This window comes from Notolepis coatsorum (genome assembly GCF_963971535.1).
Source record: "Notolepis coatsorum genome assembly, chromosome: 8".
In the NCBI taxonomy this organism is placed as follows: Eukaryota; Metazoa; Chordata; class Actinopteri; order Aulopiformes; family Paralepididae; genus Notolepis; species Notolepis coatsorum.
In genome coordinates, this window is record NC_140172.1 from 37,652,214 (window position 1) to 37,669,191 (window position 16,978).

At 40.9% G+C, this 16,978-nt stretch overlaps 1 pseudogene across 1 annotated transcript in view; it reads left to right on the forward strand.

The window, feature by feature from the left end:
- LOC311233403 (transcription factor COE1-like) overlaps nucleotides 1-14,669 on the forward strand; it is an 81,355-nt pseudogene extending 66,686 nt beyond the window's left edge. The window contains exons 10-16 of the transcript XR_014621066.1: nucleotides 762-769; nucleotides 1,377-1,442; nucleotides 2,373-2,535; nucleotides 7,816-7,998; nucleotides 9,269-9,466; nucleotides 12,185-12,253; nucleotides 14,179-14,669. The product of XR_014621066.1 is annotated as a transcription factor COE1-like (transcript). The remainder of the gene's footprint in view (nucleotides 1-761; nucleotides 770-1,376; nucleotides 1,443-2,372; nucleotides 2,536-7,815; nucleotides 7,999-9,268; nucleotides 9,467-12,184; nucleotides 12,254-14,178) is intronic.
- Nucleotides 14,670-16,978: the final 2,309 nt, after the last annotated feature.

Below are 16,978 nucleotides of genomic sequence, written 5' to 3' on the forward strand. Positions count from 1 at the left end.
CAATTTGCGTGACGCGTGAAAAGAGACAGAAACGCTGTACAATCACGCGCAATGCGTGACGTCTGGCCACCCTACATGTAATTAAAAAGTTTTTTTATTCTGTTTTATTTTATCTGAGAATATAATATAATATAATATTCGTGCAGTGGAGATGGCAACACAATAACTGTTAAACAAGACATCTCTGACTCTGTACTCTGATATGCTCCCTCTGTACAGCACTTTGTGCCCCTGTGGCTGTTAAAGCGCTTTATAAATAAAGTTGGATTGGATTGGATTGGACATCTGGAGAGACAGAGACAGAGAGGGAGAGATGGAGAGAGAGAGAGAGAGAGAGAGAGAGAGAGAGAGAGAGAGAGAGAGAGAGAGAGAGAGAGAAGGTGAGATGGGGTAGAGAGAGAGAGATTTGATTTGATTTGACATTAGTAAAAGCAAAATGCAAAAAATGAATGATTTTCTTTGATTTTTTTTTAAATACACCTCTTTTTAAAACACAGATGTGTAAAAGCATTATTTAGAGATGCATAAAAGCATTCACCTTGACAGCACATAATCAGTCTTCTGAAAGGAGTAAAAAGCAATTTGTTTATCGTGAAGTGACAGTGGAATTGAGATGGTTGTTCGTGTTTATGCGCGTGTGTGCGCGCGCGCGCGCGTGTGTGTTTTCATCTGTCAACACGCATGTGTTCCAAAGGGCTCATGTTCTTCTTCTTCAATACTATAGTCTCTGTTTAAAGCATTCAATGTGTTGTTATTCTTAGGTGGTTCTGTAGATATTCTACAGACTCATTCCTAAAACAATCTAAAGTGAATAACAGTAGTAATCATCATCATCATCATCATCATCATCATCATCATCATCATCATCATCATCATCATCAAGGCACTTCACAAAAAGAAAAATCAGATTTATTTTGCACATAGTCTCACACACATCCAAAAATTCTAAACAGTTTTACATACATACATTTAGTTATTCAGAGTAAATTAGTTTGAATATGGCCACCAGTGATGTCATCAGGTACATTGAATCATTGCCTTGTGTTGATTACAGCTCACTGAAATGATAAGGTACAGTAGCAGTCCCTATAAGACAAGGTATTGGTATTTTTTCATCTACATCATTTCTTGGTGCTATAATTAACACAACACAAGCATTACATTGTCCCAGATGAGATATTATTCTTATGGCAGTGGTCCCTGGGTATGGTTGTTGATCCTCAAGACAAACAGAGAATAGTGTGCTGGTCCCAGTCTCCCAGAGACATAAAACACTAGACTACAGGATGGTAAAAAAAACAAATAACAATGTTTGTGATTATTGTATAGAAAACTGAAACAAATGCCACCTTCTTCCTCTCTTCTCCCCCCTATAGGAGGTCATTCTGAAGAGAGCAGCAGACCTGGTGGAGGCTTTGTATGGGATGCCCCACAATAACCAGGTAAAACACACACACACACACACACACACACACACACACACACACACACACACACACACACACACACACACACACACACACACACACACACACACACACACACACACACACACACACACACACACACACACACACACACACACACACACACACATTCATTTTAATACTTTATTTGGTTCCACAAATTATATTACATAAACAGGGAATCAAATGTATCGGGGCCAAGCAGCACTGAACACTTAAGGGTACACATAGCACCTCCTTCTCCACGTGGCTAAGCTGCCAATAATAGCTGAGACAGAGCAATATTTGGCCATTTGTTTGGTTTTTCTTTTAGACATTGCAGCAATTATCAGACCGGTCATGGTGCATTTGTGTACATGGCCAAGACTTCTGAACACAAGTACACTATATCTACACCTATACCCAAGGTCAGCCATCACACTGAGCAGTGGTTGGTATTATACTTGTCCCGGAAGGCCTGGTCCATGTACAGACACACACACACACACGCACACACACACACACACACACACACACACACACACACACACACACACACACACACACACACACACACACACACACACACACACACACACACACACACACACACACACACACACACACACACACACACACACACACACACACACACACACACACACACACACACACACACACACACACACACACACACACACACACACACACACACATAAAAACAAGAGGTAGGGAGAGAGAGAGAGAGAGAGAGAGAGAGAGAGAGAGAGAGAGAGAGAGAGAGAGCGTGAGTGAGAGAGAATTTTGCATGCAATAATGCTTCAACAATTTATTGTGTATGTTTGATATGAATTGTCAACTAAGTCTGTGTGTGTGTGTGTGTGTGTGTGTGCGTGTGCGTGTGCGTGTGTGTGTGTGTGTGTGTAGGAGATTATCTTAAAACGGGCGGCAGACATTGCAGAGGCTCTGTACAGTGTTCCTCGAGGCCACAACCAACTCCCCGGCTCCACCCACAGCGGTATGATGGGCGTCAACTCCTTCACTGGACAGCTGTCCGTCAACGTCTCAGAACCTGTACAGGCCAATCAGGGTAAGGGGGACTGTAAAATTATATACATGTGTTCCGAGTGCCACTGGAGTGTCCATTCCTTGATATTCTGTAAACTATCGTCTCTGTCCTGACTAGAATCATTTCAAATACTGATTAATTATGGTTAGCATAATTTAAAATACAATCATATTTGAATACATTTTCTGATTATCCTCATCCTATAGACTTTGAAGGCAAATTAATCAAAAAGTTGTCAATGGAGGTTACTGAGTTTGTGTGATCCAAGGGATTCCATCACCAGTTACAATAAGCAGTGATCTGGCAGCTGGGTGGCATAGCGGAGATTGCGCTCGTCACCAATGCAAGAGACTCCGGTCTCTTGAGAATCCCAGTCTCAGCATTGCCTTCGACTTGGACCGGCCGCCGTACTGGCTCATTTGCCAGAGTCAGCGGGTGGAAGTCGATGGGTAGGGATTGGACGTTGTGGACAGCGACCCCTACAGGTCGGTTGGGAGACGCCTGCACAGCAGAGACAGGAAATGGCGGGGGTAGTGTGAGCCTCCCATGCGGTACACCTCGCCAATGAGAGTCCGCGCTGGCAGGCGAAAAGATGTGACAGGCTGCCTCCTCGTGTGCCGGAGGGAACACGTGATGCAAGGCTTCTATCCTCTTTACAACCGACCAGTGGGGGGCATAGTCGAGCAACGTTCAAGACAGGGGAGGGGAGTCTGTGAGTCACCGTCCACGCCTGTTTTTGCAGATTCAAGGCGAACGTTCCTGTGTGTATGTTGCTATATAGAAACAGTGTTTTGACATCGGAATACATTTGAGACTTTGGGCCCAAATAGACACTGAGCAGGTGTTAAATGTGCCACTAGGGAGCTGGATATACACTGTAATTAAACAGAATTAATTACACATAATTATGCTACATGCAGGGTGTATCTAACATGCAGGGTGTATCTAACATGCAGGGTGTATCCAACATGCAGGGTGTATCTAACAGGGTGTATCCAACATGCAGGGTGTATCTAACATGCAGGGTGTATCTAACATGCAGGGTGTATCCAACATGCAGGGTGTATCCAACATGCAGGGTGTATCTAACATGCAGGGTGTATCTAACATGTAGGGTGTATCTAACATGCAGGGTGTATCTAACATGCAGGGTGTATCTAACATGCAGGGTGTATCTAACATGTAGGGTGTATCTAACATGTAGGGTGTATCTAACATGTAGGGTGTATCTAACATGCAGGGTGTATCTAACATGCAGGGTGTATCTAACATGCAGGGTGTATCTAACATGCAGGGTGTATCTAACATGCAGGGTGTATCTAACATGTAGGGTGTATCTAACATGCAGGGTGTATCTAACATGCAGGGTGTATCTAACATGCAGGGTGTATCTAACATGCAGGGTGTATCTAACATGTAGGGTGTATCTAACATGCAGGGTGTATCTAACATGCAGGGTGTATCTAACATGCAGGGTGTATCTAACATGCAGGGTGTATCTAACATGTAGGGTGTATCTAACATGCAGGGTGTATCTAACATGCAGGGTGTATCTAACATGTAGGGTGTATCTAACATGTAGGGTGTATCCAACATGCAGGGTGTATCTAACATGCAGGGTGTATCTAACATGCAGGGTGTATCTAACATGCAGGGTGTATCTAACATGTAGGGTGTATCCAACATGCAGGGTGTATCTAACATGCAGGGTGTATCTAACATGTAGGGTGTATCCAACATGCAGGGTGTATCTAACATGCAGGGTGTATCTAACATGCAGGGTGTATCTAACATGTAGGGTGTATCTAACATGTAGGGTGTATCCAACATGTAGGGTGTATCTAACATGCAGGGTGTATCCAACATGCAGGGTGTATCTAACATGCAGGGTGTATCTAACATGCAGGGTGTATCTAACATGCAGGGTGTATCTAACATGCAGGGTGTATCTAACATGCAGGGTGTATCTAACATGCAGGGTGTATCTAACATGCAGGGTGTATCTAACATGCAGGGTGTATCTAACATGCAGGGTGTATCTAACTTAGGCACTGTGCACTGTGGCAAATGGGTTCCTTGTCCATTAGGGTCTATTTTATCATATCAGCTGTCTTCCCGGCGCTGCTGCTATGACCTGTCCCTTGTTGTCAGCTGGTCTTTTCACAACAGTCACTTGGCAAATATAGCTGAGACAACTACAAATACACTGGATATAATATAATGGTCACTATATTATATCCTCTTAACCTGTTCCACCCCAGGTGAAAATCTGCATAAAATGTATACCTAGGTAAATGGAATATTGCTCCACTTCCACAAGGGCTATTTGCATATTCTTGGTATCTAGGAACATCTATGGACCTCAGTGAATGTATTCTCAGTGTCAGAAATATTGTGTCTATTAACTAGGCTTGCTTAAATTGTGATGAAACAAAGGAAAATATTAATTATGATTTTTCTTTTCATCTTTGACAGTGAATAAAACCATGATATTAATGACCAAACTTAAAAAACTGCCACTGAGCTCATTCAGTACCCTCTTGAGATCATGTGTACAAAAGATCTAAGGAAATTAATAAAGGGAAGATGATCAAACTGAAGGTTCTGTATATACAGTACTGAATTCTCCCATCCGGACCAATGCAATTTGAAATATTATTATAGAATATAGAATATATGCTTATACATTACCTTATTATAGCCAATTCGCACATTTATATATATATACATATAGTATCTTCAAATGGCCGAGTTCAATTTGGATATAGTATCACCAGGCGTGCATAATAACAGATACTGATATTTACTGTAATCGACTGTACTATTTTATTTCCCCCACAGTGTAACCATTTTGAAACTAATTTCAGATCTAATTCTTCCTACATGGTAACAATAGTGTGGAGAAACTGACTGCCTTTCAATATTTGTCAAAAACGTTACCTTTTGTAGCTTATTATCGCGAATCATAACAATTATTGATATGATTCATTCAGAACGCTGAACTTTGAACCACCATAGTATGTGACAGGAAGTGTAGATCGGAGAAATTTCAACGCTGGCAGATAGCTAGCGATCTCCTCTACAAAATGGCCGCAAAATGGCCGCAAAAGAACTACAATTCCCATGGTTCAACATTTCCATTTCCGGTTCCGGGTCAGAATAGACGATCGCAAATAGAAAACTTAAAATGATATAAGTACACTTTTAACCTATTGCTAAACTATTGCCAACCTAACGTTTACATTCTACATGCATTTGTGACATAGTAGTGATGTTAATACTTGAAAACGGTTGATTTTAAAATCACAAATTATTTTCATCACTCGTAAAAATATGCCTATATGATAATAATGTCAAAAAGGGTCGGTACCGACCCCGTCGAGTGGAACAGCCATATTTTCAGAAAATTTGCCTAAAAGTACATACCCAAGTAAATGGAAGATTGCTCCACTTCTACAAGGACCATTTGCATGTTCTTGGTATCTAGGGACATCTACTGTATGGAATACATAAATATTGTGTCTGTTACTATGCTTGAGTAAATTGTAATGAACCAAAGGACAATATAAATTTTTTTCCTCATAATTTTTTTTCATCTTTGACAGTGAATAACACCATGCTAACATTGACCAGACGTGAACAATTTAGCCACTGAGCTCATTCAGCACCTTCTTGAAATCAAGTGTACAAAACATCTAAGCAAATAAATAAAGGGCAGATGATTTACAGAGGTTTTTTGTAGATACAGTACTGAATTTTGCCAATGCAATTCTAAATATGAATATAGAATATAGAATAGCAGGCCTATAAATTACCTTATTATGGCCAAGTCATACATCGATGGATCAGGCCAAATCTCCTCTTTCCAATGGCACAGTTCAATCTGGATTTAGTACCACCAGGCGCCCGTAACAGGGCAGCAAATACCGTGAATGAAATCTACTGTAAGTACAGTTACTTTTTTGTAGGTAAAGAAACAAACTACGTTCTATTTTATGGCAATAACGTTCAGGTTTGTTCGACCCTGTGAGACATAATCATGAAAATTGCGTACAAAAATAGCTGGGTAGTGTAGTTTTATGAAATTTGAAAGCCCATCGAAAGCCCTGGGTCTCTTCTTTCCTAGGACTACAAACGCTTTCATCACGCGTTATTTCCTCATGTCTAATTCATCCGGTTTCCAACTCAATCCGCTGAGATTTCTATAAACTCATAGCTAATAACACTTGAAATCATTGGTAAACAAATGTAGTGCTGAAAATATACACTTTGGCTGCTGTTTTGATAGGGTTAGGGTCTTTACTCTTGGCTACATTTGAAAAAATTGCTATATTAATTAATACGGACTGTATTAATCTATTTATGATTTATTTATGAAATTAATCTCGGCCTGGTACAGGGCCCGTCGGGCTTAAGGGAATATAAAGGTTCAATATAAAATAGTAATGTGCAAACATGAACAGCTCTGACTTATATTATATATTTACCCTCGAACGTTACTCGAACGTGCCAATGAATTTGGCATGGCATAGTCATGGCATAATACAGTATTTCTACTCCACATACAGTATTTCTGTAGACACACGTGTATAGCTGTGCATACCAGTATTATGTATTATCTATATATTCTTTTTCCTCATCTTCTCATTTACCTCTGTGCATTCATTTCCAACCATGCTGTGTGCTGTTGACAACAAGGCTATTACTCCCAGGGTATGACGAAGTTCTCTCTTAGTCCATAGAAAATACTTTTTTCAGCTGGCAGCAGTTGATCGAAGTGCTTATGAGCGCTGGTCGTGGCTGCTGTTGTTGCTAGGCGACTACTGAAAAGCATCAGAAGCGCAACACTCTTTCTAAAAAAATTATCAGAAACATGTAATAGCGCAGCGTGAAACAAAATGGCAAAAAGAAGCCAGCGCTGAAGATGGTAAATGGCTGCTTTTTTATATAGCGCTTTTATCCAAAGCGATTTACAATTTGTTACTCACATTTTACCCATTCACTCACACATTCACTCACACATTCACACACCGACGGTGGAGGCAACCATGCAAGGTTCCAACCTGCTCATCGGGAGCAATTAGGCGTAACGGGTCTTGCTCAAGGACACGTCGACACGCTGCCCAGGAGGAGCGGGAATCGAACCGGGAACCTCCGGATTGCCAGACGACTGCTCTACCTCCTGAGCCACTGAGAAAGGTTATCAGTGGACATGTGATCTTATCTCTTAAGTTACTAATAACAATCATGTCCCCTCCACCGCCACCTCCTCCCCTCCGCCCCCCACCTCCTCTCATCCAGGTTACGTGCGCAGCAGCAGTAGTGCCTCTCCCCATGGCTACGTTCCCAGCTCCACCCCTCAGCAGACCAGCTACAGCTCCGTCACCAGCACCATGAATGGCTACGCTAACAACTCGAGCATGACCAACCTAGGAGGCTCACCTACTTTCCTCAATGGGTCCGCAGCTAATTCACCCTACGCCAGTGAGTAAATGTATCACACACACGAGCATGAACACACATGAAGGGCTGAGCGGGAATAAGGGATGTTCTAAAGACATGGCAGTACAAAGGTGGAGGCTGGTTGGTACCCAGAAGGTCTGTGTACTCCAATACAACACACACACACACACACACACACACACACACACACACACACACACACACACACACACACACACACACACACACACACACCACAGCTCATGTCTCAGATCTGCTCCATGGTGATTCCCCCATGGGGCTTTCTGTCTCTGTCTCTTCAAAAACTCAGCAAACTCCCTTCTCTCCCTTTATCTCTCCATCCTTTTTCTCCTGCCTCCCTAGACACCTTTCATCTGACAGACACACCTCTGTGCTCCTGTGATACTTAATTGCATCCATTTTCCACTGATAACACAAAGAGAGAAAGAGTGAGCGATTGTTTGTTTTCCTATGATGATGATGATGATGATGATGATGATGATGGTAATGAAGATATTGACATGTAGAGGATGATGATTTGAATGTTTGACTGTTGTTAAGAGAGGACTTGAGTGGAAACTTTGGAACTATTATTTTTCTGCGTATACATTTTAATTAGGGATGTTCGATATTGGCTTTTTTACCGATATACCGATAATTGTCCAACTCTTAATTTCCGATACCGATATCAATCGATACCGATATATTCAGGGTTTCACCAAACCAACTGAATAATTTCAGGTAATTAACATTACATATCTCTTGTCGTGGAATTAACACAACATTATGCATACTTTGACAATAAATCAAATCTGAATTAGTTCTTACTCGCTTGCCTGGATAAATAAAGGTTAAATAAATGTAAAACAAAAATAATAACAAATAAAAAAAAGTTTTTTTTAAACAGATACCGATCATTTTTGATATCACATTTTAATGCCAATATCTGTCGATAATATCGGACATCCCTAATTTTAATATTACATTTAAATGATTTAATTTAGTTAATTAATTACATTTATTTTAATACATTGATGGACATCTGAATTATTCAATTCAATATCCAATTACCAGTGAAATAATCTCCATTATTTCTCCCCCCACCTTTAATGCTCTGCTTTCACTTCCCTCTCCCTCAACCTCCTTCCTCTTCCTTCCTACCCTCTTTCCTCCCTCACATTTGTTCCTCGTCCTCTCTCCCTCCCTCCATACCCTCCTCTCTCTCCCTCACTGAACTCCCTACTCCTGCCTCTCTCTCCCCCCTCAATCCCCTGCCCTATCTCACCTCCAGTTGTCCCATCCAGTCCAACTATGGCCTCCACCACCTCCCTCCCCACCAACTGCTCCGCCTCTTCGGGTGTCTTCTCCTTCTCTCCGGCCAACATGGTCTCAGCGGCAGTTAAACAGAAGTCGGCCTTTGCTCCGGTGGTCCGGCTGTCCTCCTCTCCCCCGCCTTCCTGCACCAGTGCCAACGGCAATGGACTCCAAGGTAACATACCAACAGCCAAAAGGAGGTGCCTTTAAATATAGATAGATAGATAGATAGATAGATAGATAGATAGATAGATAGATAGATAGATAGATAGATAGATAGATAGATAGATAGATAGATAGATAGACAGACAGACAGACAGACAGACAGACAGACAGACAGACAGACAGACAGACAGACAGACAGACAGACAGACAGACAGACAGACAGACAGACAGACAGACAGACAGACAGACAGACAGACAGACAGACAGACAGACAAGACAGACAGACAGACAGACAGACAGACAGACAGACAGACAGACAGACAGACAGACAGACAGACAGACAGACAGACAGACAGACAGACAGACAGACAGACAGACAGACAGACAGACAGACAGACAGACAGACAGACAGACAGACAGACAGACAGACAGACATGAAAACTTTATTGAACAGATTGCAGAATGGGTACAATACAGTACGGCTCAATACATACAATTGTTAAGGGGATGCAGACCTGAGAAAGACGTTTGTCTTGTTTCCATCAGGGTCCCCCATTTTCAATTCATATAGACATTTATGACATACACAACATACATGACATTTATGGCATAGGGACATATAGGTATTTAGTACTGATACATTTGTGACATAAACGGTATTCCAATATACAGTACTGTTACCCCTAGATCCTGACAGAGTATATACATATGATGGGGAGGGGACTGTACATTAAGACAGACAGACAGACAGACAGACAGACAGACAGACAGACAGACAGACAGACAGACAGATAGATAGATAGATAGATAGATAGATAGATAGATAGATAGATAGATAGATAGATAGATAGATAGATAGATAGATAGATAGATAGATAGATAGATAGATAGATAGATAGATAGATAGATAGATAGATAGATAGATAGATAGATAGATAGATAGATAGATAGATAGATAGATAGATAGATAGATAGATAGATAGATAGATATATAGATAGATAGATAGATAGATAGATAGATAGATAGATAGATAGATAGATAGATAGATAGATAGATAGATAGATAGATAGATAGATAGATAGATAGATAGATAGATAGATAGATAGATAGATAGATAGATAGATAGATAGATAGATAGATAGATAGATAGATAGATAGATAGATAGATAGATAGATAGATAGATAGATAGATAGATAGATAGATAGATAGATAGATAGATAGATAGATAGATAGATAGATAGATAGATAGATAGATAGATAGATAGATAGATAGATAGATAGATAGATAGATAGATAGATAGATAGATAGATAGATAGATAGATAGATAGATAGATAGATAGATAGATAGATAGATAGATAGATAGATAGATAGATAGATAGATAGATAGATAGATAGATAGATAGATAGATAGATAGATAGATAGATAGATAGATAGATAGATAGATAGATAGATAGATAGATAGATAGATAGATAGATAGATAGATAGATAGATAGATAGATAGATAGATAGATAGATAGATAGATAGATAGATAGATAGATAGATAGATAGATAGATAGATAGATAGATAGATAGATAGATAGATAGATAGATAGATAGATAGATAGATAGATAGATAGATAGATAGATAGATAGATAAACACATTTTTTTTAATTATTTATATTCCAGCACCTCTTTATTGCCTTGTATTGAGCACAGTGTTTTGGTGGGTGTAACTCACACCACATTTTTTATGAATGATCTACTTCCCATGCCCCACACCCAAGAGTAAAAAAAACCTTTACAAACTGGGCAGTATATTAGGTAGGCAATGTTTCTGGCTCCAAAAAGCAGCTCTCGCCCCTCTGCTAGGGAGGACCATCCCAACCCATTATACAGGTTACAATGGTGAGCACCATAACCATCACTGGTGATAAATCTAATGACAGAGTGATATATGGAGTCTAAGGGCTTAAGAGTGGAAGCCGCCACATGTCTGTAAATTACATCTCCGTAGTCCAACATAGACAGGAAAACTGCTTCAACGACTCTCTTTCTACTAATCATAGGGAAGCTGGCTCTATTCATATACAAGAAGCCAATCTTTTGCCACAGTTTATTGGCAAGAATGTCCACATGATATTTAAATACATTTTTCATCAAGCTAAATACCAAGGTATTTCTATTCTGAGGCTAGGAGGAGGGGGGGCAGAGAGAGAGAGAGAGAGAGAGAGAGAGAGAGAGAGAGAGAGAGAGAGAGAGAGAGAGAGAGAGAGAGAGAGAGAGAGAGAGAGAGAGAGAGAGAGAGAGAGAGAGAGAGAGAGAGAGAGAGAGAGAGAGTGAGTTTAGGTACATACAGCTTGATGTCATGATTATTATGCTTACAAATGAGGTAGGGTTAGGTTTATCTTTAATCCCCTGGTGACTCTGTCTTGTCCATCTGCCTCCATGTTTCTAAGAAACTAACCTGTCTCCTCTCTGTCCCATCTTCCTTAACTATTAACTTCTAACCTCTCTACCTTCCCCTACCTGTCACCCCTCTCACCTCTGACTTCTCACCCCCTTTCTCTCTCTCTCTCTCTCTCTCTCTCTCTCTCTCTCTCTCTCTCTCTCTCTCTCTCTCTCTCTCTCTCTCTCTCTCTCTCTCTCTCTCTCTCTCTCTATCTCTCTCTCGCTCTATCTCTCTCCCTCTCTCTCTCCCTCTCTCTCTCTCTCATATCTGTCTCTCCCTCTTTCTCTCTCAGATCAATCGTTTGTGGACACTAGCAAGTACTCCTCAGCCAGTTCACTGCAAGGCCTGGCGTTCTCCTGAAGTATGTTACCTTTCAACATCCTCACCCCTCTTCTTTCTCTCTTCCCCTCTGTTCTTTTTCTCAAAAATCTCTTTCACTCGATTCACATACAGAAACACACACACACACACACACACACACACACACACACACACACACACACACACACACACACACACACACACACACACACACACACACACACACACACACACACACACAGACACACACACCTACACACACACCTACACACACACACACACACACACACACACACACACACACACACACACACATACATGCACATTATGTGCACTCACACTCACACAATTTCACACACACTCACGCAAACAAAAAAGACGAAGAGTTTAGAGACCTGTACAATCAGCAGCCAAGTTATGAGAAGGACTAGTCCGGAGTGTATGTCCGGGCATGCCATTGGCCGATAGATCTCCTCCTTGTGTTCCTATTGGCTGAAAGTGTCAGGAAATTAGTTGAGATGTGTTAATGGTTGTTTATAAAAACCAAGCAGCTGTTTGGCACGCAGTATTTATTACTCAACATCTCTGACTTTGTTTAGTGTGTGTGTGTGTGTGTGTGTGTGTGTGTGTGTGTGTGTGTGTGTGTGTGTGGGTGTGGGTGTGTGTGTGTGTGTGTGTGTGTGTGTGTGTGTGTGTGTGTGTGTGTGTGTGTGTGTGTGTGTGTGTGTGTGCGTGCGTGCGTGCGTGCGTGTGTGTGTGGAGAGAAAGGGAATATGTGGGGGTGTGGGAACTCCAAGCCCAGCTTTAACACATGGCTGAAGTAAACACAACCGTGTAGTGTGTACACACACACACACACACATACACATTCCATTCTGTTACACACACACGCAGTGATCATGTTGGCAGATTACAAGTGAGCGATCAAGGTTGAGAACTGTACCTGCCTATCATGTGTGTGTGGGGGGGGGAGGGGCTTAACTTTCAAAAACACAAACACGATGCTTGGTGAAGTTTTGTAAAGTTGGTGCTTAAAATGAAGAAGTGCTAGATTGATTATTTTCTTTTTATTTCTCATTATATTGGCATCACCTAAAATACTAAAAACACTTCCCTGATGCAATCTACATTGTGTGTGTGTGTGTGTGTATGTGTGTGTATGTGTGTGTGTGTGTGTGTGTGTGTGTGTGTGTGTGTGTGTGTGTGTGTGTGTGTGTGTGTGTGTGTGTGTGTGTGTGTGTGTGTGTGTGTGTGTGTGTGCGTGCGTGCGTGCGTGTGTGTGTGTACATGTGTGTGTGTGATTCAGTGAGAAAAGTTTACACCCACCCTGTTTAATACGACACACACCATGACGCAATATGTCAAGCACACACACACACACACACACACACACACACACACACACACACACACACACACACACACACACACACACACACACACACACACACACACACACACACACACACAACACACACACACACACACACACACACACACACACACACACACACACACACACACACACACACACACACACACAGAAGATTCCAAGCCAGCCTGATGATCTATCCTCGTTTGATTATATTGATTTATTCATCTATTGATGTTTGAAATGTCACTACAGTCACAGAACACAGTTGGCTGTGCAGATGGAAAAACACATTGATGTATTTATGAGGGAATTTTATGATGATGAAAATATTTGGCTATGTTCTAAAGATCTCTCTCTCTGTCTCTCTCTCTCTCTCTCTCTCTCTCACACACACACACACACACACACACACACACACACACACACACACACACACACACACACACACACACACACACACACACACACACACACACACACACACACACACACACACACACACACACACACACACACACACACACACACACACACACACACACACACACACACTCACCCCCTATCTCTCTTTCTCTCTCTCCACCCTACAGTAATCCCTGGAATGATCGTCCCACCAATGTAAAGGCGTGTGTGTGTGTGTGCGTGTGCGTGTGTGTGTTTTATATCTGTGCTGTGTGTGTGAGATAAACAAGACTCTCACGCACTAAGTGTGGTGAAGGATTCCAGTGGACGTCAGACTCCGGTCAGGGATCGAACCAGCGGTCCTGAATCAGAAGGAATGAACTCATACTCAGGTGCTTTCTACCTGAGGAAATAAAAACTTTACTCAGAAAACCACAAGGACAACATGAAGAAAAAGAAGAAGAAGAAGAAGATTACTATTGATTACTTGCCGCAAAATAACTTAGACTTTGTACACTTTGACGCTTTTATAGTAGAAAGGCCACGCCTACATTACCTGCGATACACCTGTCTCCACGGATACAGGGAGTGTATTTATTTTGGGGAGAATTCACTTCCTCCTTTGTGCATCAAATGACGTTTGTTTATTATTTTAATTATTATAATTTTTTTTTTTTTTTTTTTTTTTTTGCAAAACAATGTGATAATCGTCCTCTACATGTAAACTTTATGGATTCTCTATTTATGAAATCTTATCAATGATGAAGGAACATAATGTGAAGAATAGAGATAGCTACCTGATGGTGATAATGATGATGATGATGATGATGATGATGATGATGATGATGATGATGATGATGATGATGATGATGATGAAGACAAGAGGCTGTTTAATTCAAATAGGGTCACCACATAAGCCAAACCATGCATACACACACAAACACTTTCTTTCTTTCTTTCTTTCTTTCTTTCTTTCTTTCTTTCTTTCTTTCTTTCTTTCTTTCTTTCTTTCTTTCTTTCTTTCTTTCTTTCTTTCTTTCTTTCTTTCTTTCTTTCTTTCTTTCTTTCTTTCTTTCTTTCTTTCTTGCTTTCTTTCTTTCTTGCTTGCTTTCTTTCTCTCTCTCTCTCTTTCTCGCTCACTTCTTTCTTTACCATGCCAAAAACACACTGCCATCACTACTACTGTACTGACATAAAGTGATTGAGATTATTATTATTACTGAAGACTGTGGTGTGCTTGGTCAGCAGAATGATTCAGATTATTCCTGCCTGGTTGCTGTTACACTATCATGATAACGCACCAGATATACCCGTTCTGGAATGAAGTTAAGCCCTGCTGTTTGGAGTTTTAAAAACATGTCCACTGTTTTCTAAGGAAAGGTCTTAAAATACATAACTGCAATGATATCCCATAAGGACTTTAACTTTACAAGCAATAATCTTGTCAGAAAAGGTATTCAGATCATAAAATCTTGTTTTGCAACAACCAATCACTACATGGTTTCATACATATCATCAGAGCTTTATAAAGGCCATCGCCCCCCCCCCCCCAGCTCTACAATATTGGTTTCTTATACTGTATGTTAGTTATCTCAACTTTAGAATCAGCTCCAGCTTCCAAGCCCAGCCCTTGTCAGAGGTGTGTCAGACTGTTACCAGTGCCAATAGTCACAATGTCCACAACTCTGCCAAATTTGTATCATACATTTCACCTGTTTTCATGTTTTTTTGTTTCACTTGAATTGAAAGTGTCCATGGTTCTCTATGGTGTGTGTTCAAGTTTCATGACCCCTGAGGATCATGAAACCCAGTCAAAAACCCAATGTTGAACTTCAACAGTACATAGTTGTCAATCTGAAGATCAGGTTGTTATCCAAGATGTGTCACCCGACAGTAGTGATATAAGTAAAGCAAATACAAAACAATATTTTTTTAGTTATGTCGTTAACTGGGTAATCCGGCTTCTTGGAAAGCATTACAGGAGACAGCTGTAGTCCCTTCTGGAACAGGGAAAACATTATTTGAACGACCGTTGCCATTGTTTACTTTTGTTTAGTTGTGTGAGGTTTCTTTTTCCCTTAGTTGATCAATCTCTTTTTTTCTCTTCTCTTTTCGGTTTGCTGTGATTCGCATTCTCACGTTTTGAATTTGTGATTAGTCGACCAATCAGATTGTGCTTCTTCTTCAGCCGTTGTGTCATCCAATTTGGCCTGATCGACAACCTGATTGAGGAACTAGCCAGTGATGTGTCTTAAAATGCTAGAGGAACTAGCCAGCGATTATGTCTTAAATCCTAGTAGATGAAGATTTGTCTTAAAAGCCAGAATAACTCCATGCCCGTGTCTTGATTGACAGAAGAAATAGCCAATGGCGTGTTGTGAAAAGTGCTTGTCCCGTGAACCATCTTCTCCAGGATCAAGTCAGGGTGTGTGCTAGCTTTATTGACGAGCTTCGTGCATATATACAAAGCACTATTCTGAGGGTTAAGTCAAAAACGTGTCTAAAAACTGACTAATTATTACAAGTTCGCATTGTGTTTTCGAAGTCTCCTTTCAAATACTCCATCCAAGCCTTCTTCTGTGGTTTTCTGGGGAAGCTCGACGAACGCTCAGTGCTGCCACAACTGGTCACCAATAAAACACATTACTGTCACTGTTAACCTGTAAGGTCAAGGTGCTGATCTTATTGGCGATCAGTGGTGGCAGCACCCAGTGTCCGTCAACTGGAGGAGAGAAAAGGGTAATTTGATACGGTATTTCAGCAGCAGCTTGTGTTTTCTGTTGATCCCTTTGAAACACAATGCAAACTCACAATAGTTAGGACGAGTTTTGACTTAACCCTCAGAATCCGCTGCGGTTTGTTATAGAGCTTTGTATATATAAATACAAAGCTCATCAATAGAGCTAGGTGTGTGTGTGTGTTGTGTGATATATATATACACAAGTCTTAGTTGTTCATTTGTGATTGATTTTAATTTTGCCAAAGCCA